General features: G+C 42.5%; 1 long non-coding RNA gene across 1 annotated transcript in view; it reads right to left on the reverse strand.

Annotated features, from left to right (window-relative positions):
- Positions 1 to 15703, reverse strand: part of LOC142148821 (uncharacterized) — a 226066-nt gene that overhangs the window by 202637 nt on the left and 7726 nt on the right. The gene's annotated exons all lie outside the window — the stretch shown is intronic.

Raw genomic sequence — 15703 nt, forward strand, 5'->3', positions numbered from 1 at the left:
CTTGCCTTTACAAGGCAGCGCCGCTTTACATTTTAGCTGTCATCTCACCAAACTCGCGGGAGTTGAAGAAACCAGAGTATCATACATTTACCCCCAGACCTTTTACCTGCTTAATTGATGATTAAATAATGATGGAATAGCCCACACATGTCCATGAAATAGCTTTTGAGTTGATTGTCCCATTACTTTTGGTCCCTTAAAAAGTGGGAGGCACATATAGAAACCGTTGTAATTCCTATACCGTTCACCTGATTTGGATGTAAATACCCTCAAATTAAAGCTGAAAGTCTGCAGTTAAAGCACATCTTGTTAGTTTCATTTCAAATCCATTGTGGTGGTGTATAGAGCCCAAAATATGAGAATTATGTTGATGTCCCAATATTTATGGACTTGACTGTATGCAGAATCCAAAAAACAATCAGATTTTTCTTTTAAAATTAAAGTTTTTTCTAGTGATAGTAATTTTGTGTGGAGCAATGACAACTGAAATCATTTTGAAAAAAACTGGGTGTTTGCATTTGAGATTCAGCAGAAGTTGCACAGCCCCAAAAAAGGCTATGTATGTTACTATATTCTAATCTTTTCAATTTCTATTTTTCAATACTTGCCAGTTTTGAAAGGCTCATTCAGGGACATCCATATTAAAAAAAGGGTGTTTACGTGTGAGGGTCAGCACACAGCTACACACCCCCAACAAAAGGTATATATTATTATAGGCTAATTGTTTATATTTTTCAATTCTTGTCCATTTTGGAAGGATTCAGTGTAGTCTATATTTTAAAAAGTGTTTGTGTATGAGGGTTTCTTATGGGCATTTTCAGCATTCAGTATTAGACACTGAAAGGGTGGACATATTTTATTACCGCTCGTTGCAGTGGTGTGTCACTGGATTAATACGTCTGTACAAAGGGAGCCGACCAGCATGTAGATTTGTATTTTGGATCAGGAGAGTGTCAGTGACTCTTGTAACAAAGGGAGGCATTTTTCTGACAAGAGACAGATAAAATATACAAACAGAATAAAACATTGGCACAGTTATGCACCTAGGTGGAGATTAAACCAGGTAAAAACATATGTGTAGTTTAAAGTTTGTTAATTTACATGATTTCCTCTCAGCAAACAGACAGGGTGGGTCTCGTTGTGCAAACAGAGCCAGTGATGGGAGTTTACTCTTAAAGGGAAGGTGGGTGTGTCACCTGCCCATCAAGCTAGGCCTGTGGGAGGAGTGTCAGGTATAAAACTCTGCTTGTTTCATTTGTTCAGGGAGATCAACATTGGGATAGCTGGCTGATCTTGACAGAGAGCTGGTCTATGTATAGAAAGCATATAGGGTCTCCATAATTGCTGTGCAAGTATACGGTGTCAAAACATTATTACCATCCTGACAATAAAGAATCATAAAAAGGAAGAAGTTGTACGCGTGTGCTTCTGCAGTAGCGGGCTTGTGCCACAAGTGGTGTCAGGAGTGGGATACTCCGGGAAGCAAGTTTCCGCTACCCAACCCGCGCAGACGTCAACATGAAGGAAGTACTGAGAACCCTTGTGAATGTGGTCCGGTTCTGCAGAAAATGTCACCAGCTGATGACGTAGAAGCATATCTGGTGTCTTTTGAGAGATTTGCAAAAAAGGGCAAAATGGCCTCCTAAAGATTGGGCTGAGAGACTGGCGCCATATCTGACTGGTGAAGCTCAGCGAGCTTATATGGATCTAGATGAAGAACGGGCCTCTGATTATTTGTGCCTAAAGTCTGAGATATTGACTCACATTGGAGTTTCCGGACCGAGCCGAGCCCAACGCTATCACCAATGGCGTTATGATAAAGAAAAAACGGTCAGAGCGCAAGTGGCTGAGCTTTCTAAAATTTTAAAGAAATGGCTGCAGCCTGAGGAGAATTCCCCTTCTCGGATTATTGAAGTTCTGGCAAAAGATCACTGCATCCGGGGGCTGAACCGCGATTTGCAAAGGTGGGTGCTGCAATCAGACCCACAAACTTACGAAGAGCTTGCCACCGTGGTAGGAAGGTTTTCTGCGCTACAGCAAATGACTAAAGAACCTGCGTTTGTGCCAAAGCCGCTGCCGCGCCAAAAGCCAGGTTTGACAATCCTTGCTACAGGGCCCAATGGCAAAACTTCTACGGACAGAGGGCCAGGTGCAAAGCTGTCTAATCTGAAGTGTTTTGAATGTGGTGAGCCAGGCCACTTTAAGGCAGTGTCCTAAACTACCGGAACCCATGGACTGTTCCGTGGCACATATTGGGCCTGCATTTCCACGCTGTTTTACCATGAGTCCCACATCAGGAAGTCCTTGTTTGTTCCGGGTGACTGTGCTCATCAACCAAAACCTTGTTCTGGCCTTGGTTGACTCGGGGAGTGAACTCTCATTGGTTTCCAGCTCTGCCTTACCCGAAACCATAACTTCTCGGTTGCCCAAGGTGAAGGTTCTTTGCGTACATGGCATGACAGAGGAGTATGAAAGAACAATACTACCAGTCACAATCAAAGACAAAACTGTTATGGTGGTAGCTGCCATAGCACCTAAACTCCCATATCCACTCATTTTGGGGCGAGACTTCCCACTGTTTAATGGTGTCCTTGGTGAGCGGAACCGGCCGAAGATGCCGGCAACTGATGTAACGGTTGGAAGCCCGGTCTTAAAGGAACCGCCTAACAATCCACAACATCTGGACATCGATCTTTGGGAACCGCCAAACCGGAATGCCATCCTGGGAGTCACAGCAGGAGTTCCACAAAAGCATCCACCTGTGGGGAGACATGGACAGTTCAAACTAGCATTGGTCGGTGATGTCGCAGATGAGCCCACCCCGCCTGTCAGTGAGGATACGGACTGGTCCGCAATACCAATTTTGTTTCCTCTGCAGGACTTTGCTCGAGACCAACTTAATAATGCCACTTTGGAACATGCCTTTAAAAGTGTGACTGAGGTAAATGGGGTAGCGAAAGCCGCCCAGCCGGCAGAAGGTATACCATATTTTATTGTTAAAAATAATTTCTTGTATAGAGTTGCTACTGTACAGGGGGAAAAAGTAGAACAATTATTGGTTCCTCAGGTCCATGTACCCCTAGTGTTAAAAGCAGCACATACACATGTCTGTGGGGGACACCTAGGGGAGGATAAAACACGGGAACGAGTTCTGCTTAGGTTTAACTGGCCCGGTGTACACATGGCAGTGAAAAAGTATTGCCGGTCCTGTCCCATTTTTTAGAGAACCTGTCCCAAGCCCATGTACAGGGCACCTCTCATTCCAATACCAATAGTACAAGTTCCCTTTGAACGGATAGCTATGGACCTTGTGGGGCCACTGGAAAAATCAGCACATGGGCACCAATATATACTAGTGGTGCTTGACTATGCAACCAGGTATCCAGAGGCAATTCCCCTATGAAACATAAAGTCCAGCACCATAGCTAAAGAACTTGTATTGATGTTTACATGCTTGGGAATACCCAAAGAAATACTCACATACCAGGGTACTCCATTCATGTCTAAACTGATGAAGGACATGTGCCAGTTTCTAGGGGTTACGGTGCTTCACACCTCTGTATACCATCCACAAACAGATGGCTTGATGGAACGATTTAACCGCACATTAAAGCACATGCTCAGGAAAGCAGTGGCTCAAGAAAAAAGAGATTGGGACACTCTTATTCCCTATTTGATGTTTGCCAGCAGTGAGGTACCTCAAGCTTCAACAGGGTTTAGTCCCTTTGAGTAATTGTTTGGGAGACAGCCCAGGGGTATCTTGGATATGTTAAAAGAAGGCTGGGAGCAGCAAGGTCCCAGGGAGCCAAATCTAGTCCAATTTGTGTCCCAAATGTATGAGAGGCTAGGAAAGATAGGGCCCATTGTGCAGCAACATGTAAAAGAGGCTCAGGAACGACAGAAGAAAAGTTATGACAAAAGTGCTGTTGTTCGATCTTTCAAGCCTGGGGACCTTGGTCCTAGTCCTGTTTCCTACCCAGGAAAGCAAACTTTTCGCCCATTGGCAGGGTCCAGATGAAGTTGTAGAGGCTTTCGGTCCTGTCAATTACAGAGTCCGCCAGTTAGGTAGGAGAAGGGAGGAGCAAATATATCATGTGAACCTCCTTAAACCCTGGCATGATGAGGAAACCTCTCCTCAGGTAGGGAGTACTGCCATTTAAAAGTCTGAAGTGCCCATAGAGCCAGCCTTGTCCATTCAGCAGAGACAACAGACTTAAGAAATGATTCTCCGGAACAGGGATGTCTTCTCTTCCATTCCTGGGCGCACTACCTTAAGCGAACACGACATTGTCACTGCGCCAGTAGTCATTGTAAAGCAGAAGCCGTATCGTATTCCAGAAGCCAGACGGGTGGACGTGAGAAAGGAGGTCGAGAAGATGCTCCAGTTAGATGTAATTGAAGAGTCCACTAGTGAATGGAATAGTCCTATTGTGCTTGTCCCGAAACCCAATGGGATAATTAGGTTCTGCAATGACTTTAGGCGCCTAAACAGTATGTCACAGTTTGATGCCTATCCGATGCCACGTGTGGATGAACTTGTGGAAAATCTTGCTGCTAGCAATTATTTAACAACCCTTGATCTAACAGGGTTATTGGCAAGTTCCCCTGACTTCCACGGCCAAGCCAAAGACTGCATTTTCCACCCCTGATGGTCTCTATCAATATAAAGTCCTACCCTTTGGGTTGCATGGGGCACCTGCCACCTTCCAAAGGGCTATGAATAAATTGCTACGACCTCACACAGCTTATGCAGCTGCTTACTTGGACGATATAGTGATTTATACCCCAGACTTGGGATCACATTTAGCCAAAGTTGAGGCGGTCTTAGCTTCATTAAGGTCCGCAGGGTTAACAGCTAACCCAGAGAAATGTGCCATAGCCATGAGAGAAGCCAAATACTTGGGGTATATTGTTGGTCGAGGGCATGTAAAACCCCAGCTAGACAAAGTGGAGGCAGTCAAAAATTGGACAAGACCAGAGAAAAAGTCACAGTTAAGAACCTTTTTAGGCTTAGTAGGTTACTACAGGCGGTTTGTAAGCCACTTCGCCACTAGAGCTGCTCCACTTACGGACATGTTAAAAAAAAGTTGTCCAGATAGATTAACCTGGTCTGACTCTACGGAAACCGCCTGGTCTGATCTTTGGTTAGCTCTTTGTTCCTCTCCAGTTCTACAAGCACCAGATTTCACCCGGAGGTTCTTCCTCCAAACTGATGCTTCTGGTGTTGTCTTAGGTGCAGTCTTGTCACAGGAGAAGAATGGAGTAGAAAATCCTGTCCTGTACCTAAGTCGTAAGTTGCTTCCAAGGGAACAAAAATATGCCACTGTGGAGAAAGAATGTCTCGCCATAAAATGGGCTACAGAAACTCTGCGCTATTATCTCCTAGGCAGAGAGTTCACCCTAATAACAGACCATGCACCATTAAGATGGATGCAGAACAACCGGGAGGTAAATGCCAAGGTAACCCGCTGGTTCTTGGCACTGCAACCTTTTAAGTTCTCAGTAGAACATAGACCTGGTATTCTGCACAAGAATGCAGATGCATTGTCACGAAAACATGCGCTCCTCGCGAAGTCCGCGTCCCCCTACTTGGAGACGCTAAGGGGAGGGATATGTAACAAAGGGAGGCATTTTTCTGACAAGAGACAGATAAAGTTTACAAACAGAATAAAACATTGGCACAGTTATGCACCTAGGTGGAGATTAAACCAGGTAAAAACATATGTGTAGTTTAAAGTTTGTTAACATACATGATTTCCTCTCAGCAAACAGACAGGGTGGGTCTCGTCAGCGTTGGACTGGCCTGCCGGTGAGCCGGTCGATAGACCGGTAGGCCCCGACACTGGTTAGCCACGTCTCCGCCTGGTCCGTGGTTCCGAACAGGTGAATATGTGATTTAAGTGCAGAGAGCCCAGACGCGACTGCGGCTCTCTGCACATGCGCAGTACAGATGAGTCATCACATGACTCATCTTGGAAGAAGAACCGGAAGAAGAGGACGTTCTGCCGCCCAGAGGAGCTACACGCAGAATGCAGGAGCAAGCAGCAGGTTAGTGAAGTGCGCAGCAGCGAGCAGCCTGTCATTTTGAAGGAGAGGGAAGAGAAACAAATGTGACATAAAAGATGAGGGGCAATGAGGGCATGAGAGTGATGGGCAATAAGGACATGCGAGATGCTGAGGGGCAATAAGGACATGCGAGATGCTGAGGGGCAATAAGGACATGCGAGATGCTGAGGGGCAATAAGGACATGCGAGATGCTGAGGGGCAATAAGGACATGCGAGATGCTGAGGGGCAATAAGGACATGAGATGCTGAGGGGCAATAAGGGCATGAGAGATGCTGAGGGGCAATAAGGGCATGAGATGCTGAGGGGCAATAAGGGCATGAGATGCTGAGGGGCAATAAGGGCATGAGAGATGCTGAGGGGCAATAAAGACATGAGATGCTGAGGGGCAATAAGGGCATAAGAGATGCTGAGGGGCAATAAGGGCATGATAGATGCTGAGGGGCAATAAGGGCATGAGAGATGCTGAGGGGCAATAAGGGCATGAGAAATGAGGGGCAAAAAGGGCATGAGAGATGATGAGGGGCAATAAGGGTATGAGAGAGAGGGGCCAGAGCAGCATGGCACAGGGTGATGAAGGGGGGATCAGAAGCAGCATGGAGGGTGCAGTGTGATCATAAGGGGGCAGAGGATGGTGATGAAGGGGCACAGTAATGTGTGAGTGATGGCACAGCGGGCTTGTGACAATGTAATATGTGTGTGGTAGGTGGTGGCTAACTAATGGGTGCTATTTTGTTTGTGGGGTGATGGTGGGGCAATTTAATTTTATAGTGGGGACTATTTAAGATGGGGTGGTTTGGGGGCTATTATTTAAATGTGGGGTTGAGTTTGAGGAGCATGAGGTCTATTTATTAAATGTGAATATGAATTATTTAATGGCAGTGACGGTTGCGGTAAATCGGTATATTTATTATACTTAAATGCTATTTATTGCTGGGACTGTCTGGAGGGAGGGAAATAGGTTTATTTATTAAATGTGAATACTATTACTTTAATGTTGGGGCTGAAGGAAGGCCTAAGCATTAATTGTGGGTCCTATTGATTTAACGCCAGGGCTGGTTGGAATTTTCTAATTGTGCCCATTTTTTTCCAAATGGGGAACATTCCAGGATCCAGACAAGCCGCAACTAAAGAAACCAGCAGCCACAGGTGTTGAGTGACAAGAACAGGTAGGACAGTGTCAAATCTTCCAGTGGGACAATCCAGATTTTTTTTTTGTGACTGTTCCGCCCAATCTAAGGGTCAGGTCAAGACTGTGTACTCTTTATATACACACTGCATTTTTTATATACGTACAATACTGTGGTGCTAGTTGTCCTTCGTGGGCTGACCACTCCCCCTCTAGTGTCTGATCTTGCCTCTATGATGGCTGGCCACACCCCTTTGGTGGGCCCTAGCGTTGCAGTCCCCCGGTGGGCCCTTCGTGTCCCAGTCCGACATTGGGTCTCGTTGTGCAAACAGAGCCAGTGATGGGAGTTTACTCTTAAAGGGAAGGTGGGTGTGTCACCTGCCCATAAAGCTAGGCCTGTGGGAGGAGTGTCAGGTATAAAACCCTGCTTGTTTCATTTGTTCAGGGAGATCAACATTGGGATAGCTGGCTGATCTTGACAGAGAGCTGGTCTATGTATAGAAAGCGTATAGGGTTTCCATAATTGCTATGCAAGTATACGGTGTCAAAACATTATTACCATCCTGACAATAAAGAACCATAAAAAGGAAGAAGTTGTATGCATGTGCTTCTGCAGTAGCGGGCTTTTGCCACACTCTATATAAACGGTATTCTATTTTTTTCCACACTTGCAAAATTGGATACTTTGTGAACATCTAATATATAGTAAAGATTTTGCTGTTGATTATTAAGCCACTCTCTGAACATATAGAGGCGTCATCTGTGGAACCGAGCTGAATTTGATGTATTTTACTCCCTTAGTCATCTTCATCTCTAGCAGTTTTGAGACACGTTTCTTACTTTTATAGGTGCAATGTCAAATGGATAGACTAGTTCAAAGCCAAGTTGAAATTTGACTATGGATGTTTTTGGATCACTAGATATATATTCATACCCAGGGTGAATTATATTTAGGGATATTGATTACCATTGAACTTTACTCCACTCATTAGAGATTGATTTACTTGAGATCATTGGTAATTGTGGTTTTATTTTAATCAAGTAGATCTGTGCACTGATCAAGAGATTTAAGTGAATATATGTTGTTTTTTTTATTATTTAAAATTTTTATATTTATTAATAAATGTGTATCTTTTAATTATTTGAGTTTCACGGATTCACAATTAAGTGAGTGCTACTCTCAGCGCTGTGATTTTTTATTTTTTATTTTGACTAAATAGGATCTCACAGCTCCTTCACAGCTGCGGAGGTCGTAACCACCATTTGTGTCTGAGATACATGGTCTATCAGCGACAAAATTTGTAGCTACTAATGCTATGAATGAATAGAGTTAGACATTTTGTAAAGTGAATAGGTGGCATGCATCCATACTACAAAATTCAAATGTTAGGCACATAATACATTGCCAGAGCATTCATCGGTAGTCAAGAGCAGTTTTCCTGCCTTGTTTTACTTATATGTTCTGTGCCATAATGCTGCCCTTCCAGATCAAACCAGGGTACAATTTATGGGGAGGGAGGACTGAAAAATCATTCTTCCGGGGTAAAGGGGACTGCCCAAGACTTGCAGCAGAGGCGGTCTCCAAGAAGGGGTATACTCACTCTGACCCCAGGGCAACAGGGACACCTCACACTGCTGCTGTGTCCTATCTAGTAACAGGCAGTCAGGGTGCACTGTTTTAATTAAATTATTGCTGCTTCCTGAGTGGACATGGGGGTGTGCTCTTGGCCCCATTTCTCCTAACTCCATACTACCAGTTCCTGCTCATAAGCTTTTACTACATTGAGTTAAGTCCTGGGGGCATCTGAGCACCTGTGAGTGTGTCCAACTCTATGGGAAAGGTGGCTGCCAGGAGCGGATTGGGAACTTAAAGAGGCCTTGGAAAAAATTCTGGAAGTGGCCTCATGTGGGTGGCACGGAATCAAATATAGGCAGGGCAAACACAAAAAGAGGTGGTATTAGTACAAAGTTGACTATATCACCAGAGGGCTGTAAAGTGCTAGACTGCCCATTACATACCATCCTTCCCCTAACATTCCCACCCATGGGACAAACATGTCTCCGGATGGGACAGAGCCCTAAATGAGGACTGTCCAGCTGAAATCTTGACATTTGGGAGGTATGATTATTGGTTCACTCACAAAATGGCAGCATCCTCTGTGTACGGTTGATGGGTACACTTTGACTAATACATAGATGAGGACAAAAGTAGAACAAAACGAGCAACTAAATTTAGCCTTAGTAAGCCAGTAACAGAAAATGTAATCATAATATACCTATTTGTGTTTATTTAATAACATTGTGCAGAAAAACTGCCAATATAGAAAAATACAGTTGGCAGACTGTCTTGCTCTCTCCTGTTCTTGTCGCTTCCCTTACCTGTGGTTGCTGATGTCTCTTGCTCAGTTGCCACTAGTCTGGATCCTGGAAAGCTGGGAGCCCTATTTGGAAAAAAAATGGGTACATGAAATTTATGAAACTCAAATGAGCATTGGTGTTAAATCAAAAGCACCCACGTTTAATAATTAGTCCTTCCTCCAGCCCTAACATTAAAATAATAATATTCACATTCAATAAATAAACATATTTCCCTTCCTCCGAACAGCCACACAATAAATTAATAGCATTAAAGTTTAATCATCATCAGCTATTTATATAGCACCACCAATTCTGTGCACTGTACAGAGAACACACTCACATCAGTCCCTACCACATTGGAGTTTAAAGTTGAAATTCCCTAACATACACACACATAGTGTGAGAGAGAAAGAGAAACTAGGGTCAATTTTGATAGCAGCCAATTAACCTAACAGTATGTTTTTGGAGTGTGGGAGGAAACTGGAGTATCTGGAAACCCACACAAACACGGGGAGAATATACAAACTCCATACAGCTAGTGCCATGGTCGAGAATTGAACTCATGATACCACTAAGCCACCGTGCTGCCCCAATCTATATATTTATATATAATAAATATGACCGTTTCCCACAACCATACAGGCATTAAGTAATTCATATTCACATTTAATAAATAGCTCTATTTCCCAAACTCAGCCCCACATTCAATTAATAGCCCCAAACCACATCATTAAACTAAAGGTCCTATCACCTCACCTGAAATTAATAGGCCCCGCTATTAAATTAAATAGCACTACCAACACCCAACAAATAAATTAATAGCACCCATTACTAAATAAATAGTTCCAACCTGCATTCCACCATTAAATTAGTAGCCAACCTCCCACCCTGGCAATAAATTAATAGCATTTACATTTAATAAATATACCTATTCCCCGAAATCATCACTGCCATTAAATAATTCATATTCACATTTAAAATATAGACCTCATTCTCCCCAATCTCAACCCCACATTCAAATAATAGCCCCAAAATCACACCATCTTAAATTTAATAGGCCCCACTATTAAATTAAACTGCCCAAACATCACCCCACAAACAAAATAGCACCCAATAATTAGTCACCACCTAAGACTCACATTACATTGCCACATGACCCCTGCCCTCACACACACTCATTACATTGCCACAAGCCCACTGCCATCACACACACACACACTACATTGCCACAAGCCCACTTTGCTATCACACACATTCTATTGCCACAAGCCCCCATTGTCATTACACAAAAATTACTGCCATAAACCCCCTTTGCCAAAACACACAACTTTGACATCAGTCCCCCGCTGTCCTCATTACCTTTCAGTTGTTTCCAGATGCGCTTTCTTCTCTGCTCACATGGGATGGCACCTGTCACATGGTGCACATCCCATGTGATATCTATTTCTAATCGGATAGGCCACACATAGGGGGGTGGAGGAACGGATCCGCGGCCACCAGAAGGAAGGTGGCTGGTCCCGGGGAACGGGATCAGCCACTTTCCTTGTTTTTGTTTTTAAAAAATGCAATGAAAATAAACGTCTAATGGCTAACAGAGGCCTCATTAGGTCACCGGCCTACCAGGAAAATTCCCAGTAAGGCCTATGACCAATCCACCCCTGGTGGCTGCTATAGGTTAAGACCTCTCCTGTTAGTTCTTAAAGCTTATGACAGTAACTGGGAAGCTGTATCGTAAAGGAATATATATTGGAACCAGTGGTGTAATGGCAATTTGACCTTCTACTGTTTGGTTTTGCTATTAGTTATTAGCTGACTTGAATTGATCTTTCCATGTATGTTTAAATAAAAACTGTGACCTTTTGCCAAATTTACATTGGTGTCCGTGTGGTTATTTATTTATTCAGTTACAGTAATAATAAGTCTGAACTTGAGAAGTAGGTTTGGGTGCAATGAAAGGGAAATATCAACACTATTTAGTTTAATTGAATCGGAGAAAGCAAATGCAATTATAGCAAAGTTACAAAATCCTTCATTAAGACAGCTCGCTGCAAAATTGGTGAAAATTGGGAGAGTTGTGAAGGTATCATTAGAAAATAGACTGGAAATGACTGGAAATGAATTTTACTGCTTTAAATAGTAATATTGGAGCAAAAACATCTCAAAATGACATTATTTTACCTATTTTTCTCAATTTTTAACTAAATCCAGATCTAAAACCAAAATTAAACCTTCCGCCTTTTTTTTGCAAAACAGGAAACACGTACGCGGTTTAGAACAGACACTGGTTTTGAAGGGTCAGCGCACATCTCTAATATATATACATACAGTGGTTGAAGTGGAAAATTAGAAATGGTGGTATGAAAAATGTAAGTTATACTTGCCAACTTTTAAAACCTCCTCTCCAGGAGATCCCTTGTGGCAGATCATGTGACAAGTCTTGGAGAGGGCATGGTGACACCATCACATCACCGTAGCCCCTTGCTATAAATTAACTACCAAAATTCATGGCACTGAGGTTGGTTTACAAATAAGGGAACTGGGTCTAGGAATCAACATTTGTACTTGGATCGAAAACTGGTTAGAGAATAGGGAACAGAGAGTTGTGATAAATGAAACATTTTCTAATTGGTCAAAAGTCTTAAGTGGAGTACCTCAAGGTTCCATGCTAGGGCCACTTCTTTTTAATATATTTATTAATGACCTTGGTGATGGTTTAGAGAGTAAAGTTTCTATTTTTGCAGATGACACTAAACTCTGTAAGGTAATAAAATCAGAGCAAGATGTAGCTTCTCTACAGAGGGACTTAAATAAACTGGAGGATTGGGCGGCCAAATGAAATATGAGGTTTAACACAGATAAATGTAAGGTTACGCATTCAGGGATCAAAAACAAGAATGCAATCTGTAAATTAAATGTAATAAATTTAGGAGAATCTATAATGGAAAAGGATTTGGGAGTGCTCGTAGACAGTAGACTTAGCAATAGTGCTCAATGTCAAGCAGCAGCTGCAAGGGCAAACAAAGTATTGGCATTCATTAAAAGGGGCATAGATGCAAGGGAAGACAGTATAATTTTGCCACAGTATAAATCATTAGTAAGACCTCATCTTGAATATGTGTCACGAGCCGCGGTGGTACTTACAGCCGCTGCGGCTCGCTCCTGGTGCCCCCTGGCGTCCCGGCCGTGACCTTGACGACTGGGATGTCATTTCCGGTTCCTGTATTAAAATCCTACAGCGCTCAGTGATAGAACATATAACTCTACATTTACAAACTGCATATCAATTAACATATGTCAATGAAAACGTGCACTGGGTGGACCTTGGTTACACCCATGCACTTGCTAGCATACAGCAAATACCCCTTTGGGGTGATCCAGTGTATTGTTTATATTATATATGGACTAAAATTTGAATGTAACGTGGTCCAGAAAATAAAAATAAAATGTACCGTTATAGACTAAAGTCTAGAGGGTAATGTTGTTCCACACAATAAATCAGTCCTCCAAGGTCCGTAAAGATGTATCATCCGTTTGGAAGAGCTGTATTCCTGAATAGAAATTCAACCGCCCGATGGTAAGCGCTGCTGGTGATCTCAGTGTCCAATCAAAGAATCGTGAGTAATGCTGGGTAATGTAGTTCATATACGGTAGTAGATCCTCCAGCGTTGGACACTGTATAATCGCAACCACCGACAGTGCCTTCCCAAAGCGTGCACGGCAACCAAGGAAGACCAAAGCAATGGATCAATATAAAAAACTTTATTGTGACATACAAATTACATCAGTACTTACACTGAGGTTTTGGTCACGATGTTCATAGTACTCCTCTACGCGTTTCGTTCCCATAGGGAACTTTATCAAGAGTGAGTATTTCCATAATCAAGGTGCTTTATATATCTATTGTATCAATTTGATTGGTTAATTAAAACCAAACCTAAATTGTTATAATTATCTCCTTGTTTACTCCGTTTTGCAAGTGTTCCTATCATCTGCTGATACAACCTTGCAGCAGTTGTTAAATATCTAAATAAAACAATTCAATAAAACCATCAATAGGGCATAAGTTAAAAACAATATTTTACGGTATTAAATAATGATAGTATCTCATTTGACTGCAGTTATAATAAAATTATGTATATGGAAAGTATATATAAACAAATTTGTATGCAAAACCCACACACAATACCAATCACAAATTTAAATGGACATGTCAGTTTCTTTAAGCCACATATAGGTGTCAATCCATATTAATTGACCGATACCCAAATATGTATCTTCTAATGTCTTCATAGATAATAATATATATTCTTTTACCAGTTCCAATACCTTATTTCAATAGGCTAGATTATAATTGGTATATCTTAAAAATATATTAAATAATAACAACAACCATTATTGTCATTTCCGGTTCCTGCCCGGACGCCTCTCACATATCGCTGCGTCGCGGCAGTGCTGGAAGCCGGCGCATGTGCGAAAACAGGCACAGCCTGGTGGCTAATTAATATAGGGGCTGAATTTACAGGCATTAGCCTGCAACTGTGTGTGTCAGGGACAAGCCCTGATTGGTCTGGCACTGTACTGCTAATTAGTCTGCAGGGGTGCATACAAGCCCTGATTGGGCCATCTGTGTATTTAAGGCAGTGAGGTCTGCAGCCTCACTGCCGGTTATAGCTTCTGTTACCAGTCTGCTGACCTGCTCTGCTCCTTGTTCCTGTCCTTTGGATATTGTGTTGGATTGCCGGTGTATGACCCCTTGCCTGGATTTGGACCCTGCCTGTTTTTCTTGTGACCCCGACCTCTGGTGTGTTTACCGACCTTCCTGTTTGCTCGTGACCCTTGACCTCTGCTTGTGTATTGGATTCCCTGTCTGCTGTCGGCCCTCGACCCTTGCCTGGACTTCACTCCGCTTTCCTGGGTTCTCCCTTGTCCGTATGCACTTCACGACCCTCTGCTAGTCTGTGGCCAAGTCTGTCCCCACCACTAGAGGCTCCAGTGAACACCTGACTGGCAGAGCAGACTCCGGGTTGTGCTGTACCGGCTAGAGGGGTTCCTAACAATATGCAGTACAGTTCTGGGCACCACTCTATAAAAAAGATAATTTGGAACTAGAAAGGGTTCAGAGAAGGGCGACAAAATTGATAAAGGGTATGGAGTCATTAAGTTATGAGGAAAGGTTAGCCAGTTTAGGCATGTTTACTTTAGAAAAGAGGCGTCTAAGGGGAGATATGATTACTATGTACAAATACATTAGTCAATACAGAGAACTTTCATGGGAACTTTTTACCCCAAGGACCATACACAGGACACATGGTCACCCCCTAAGTTTAGAGTAGAGGAAATTTCACAACCAGCAAAGGAAGGGGTTCTTTACAGTAAGGGCAGTCAAGATATGGAATTCATTGCCAGGGAAGGTTGTGATGGTAGATTCAATAGATATGTTTAAGAAAGGATTAGACAAATTTTTAGCAGAAAGGTGTATCCAGGGATACGACCGTTTATTAAAAGGAAAGATAGTAGTGGATATAGGATAAAAATAGGACTGCAATATTGAGTAGGGGGATTTTCACAATTGAAACAGATTGGTGGTTGCTTACTCTGGATTAATTTCAAATATAAGTGCAGGATCGCAGGAGATCCAAAATAGGTTGAACTTGATGGACTGGTGTCTTTTTTTCAACCTCATCAACTATGTTACTATGTAATTGTTTTGATTGCTCTGATTACATTTACAGTTACATACTGATATCTTTTTTTCTAAATGAAAAGGAGAGCTGTGAGGTCTAGAGAATTGTGGCTCAGGAGCAAGCATAATACATCCTTAAAGCTGAAATTATAATTGAGCTCGCTGCTAGGCCATCTTCCTCTATACCTCACTGCTCTACTGCTGTGTGAGCTTTAGATGTACTTTCAATGAATTACTATCTGCCAAGGAAGAAAGCACAAAAAAAAAATAAAAAAAAAATTTGAAAAATAAAAATAAAATCTGGTGACACTTAATTACATATTTTTAAAATTGCAGCAGCAATTTCACAATATTTGCAAACTCTGCAGACTGGCATTCTTTAAGCAGTGCTATTGTGTGCATAATTAATGGTTGAATCAGATATAAAAGCAATGCAGTCTTTTCATATATTCTGCAGTTACTGCATAT

Source organism: Mixophyes fleayi, chromosome 1, assembly GCF_038048845.1.
Source record: "Mixophyes fleayi isolate aMixFle1 chromosome 1, aMixFle1.hap1, whole genome shotgun sequence".
In the NCBI taxonomy this organism is placed as follows: Eukaryota; Metazoa; Chordata; class Amphibia; order Anura; family Limnodynastidae; genus Mixophyes; species Mixophyes fleayi.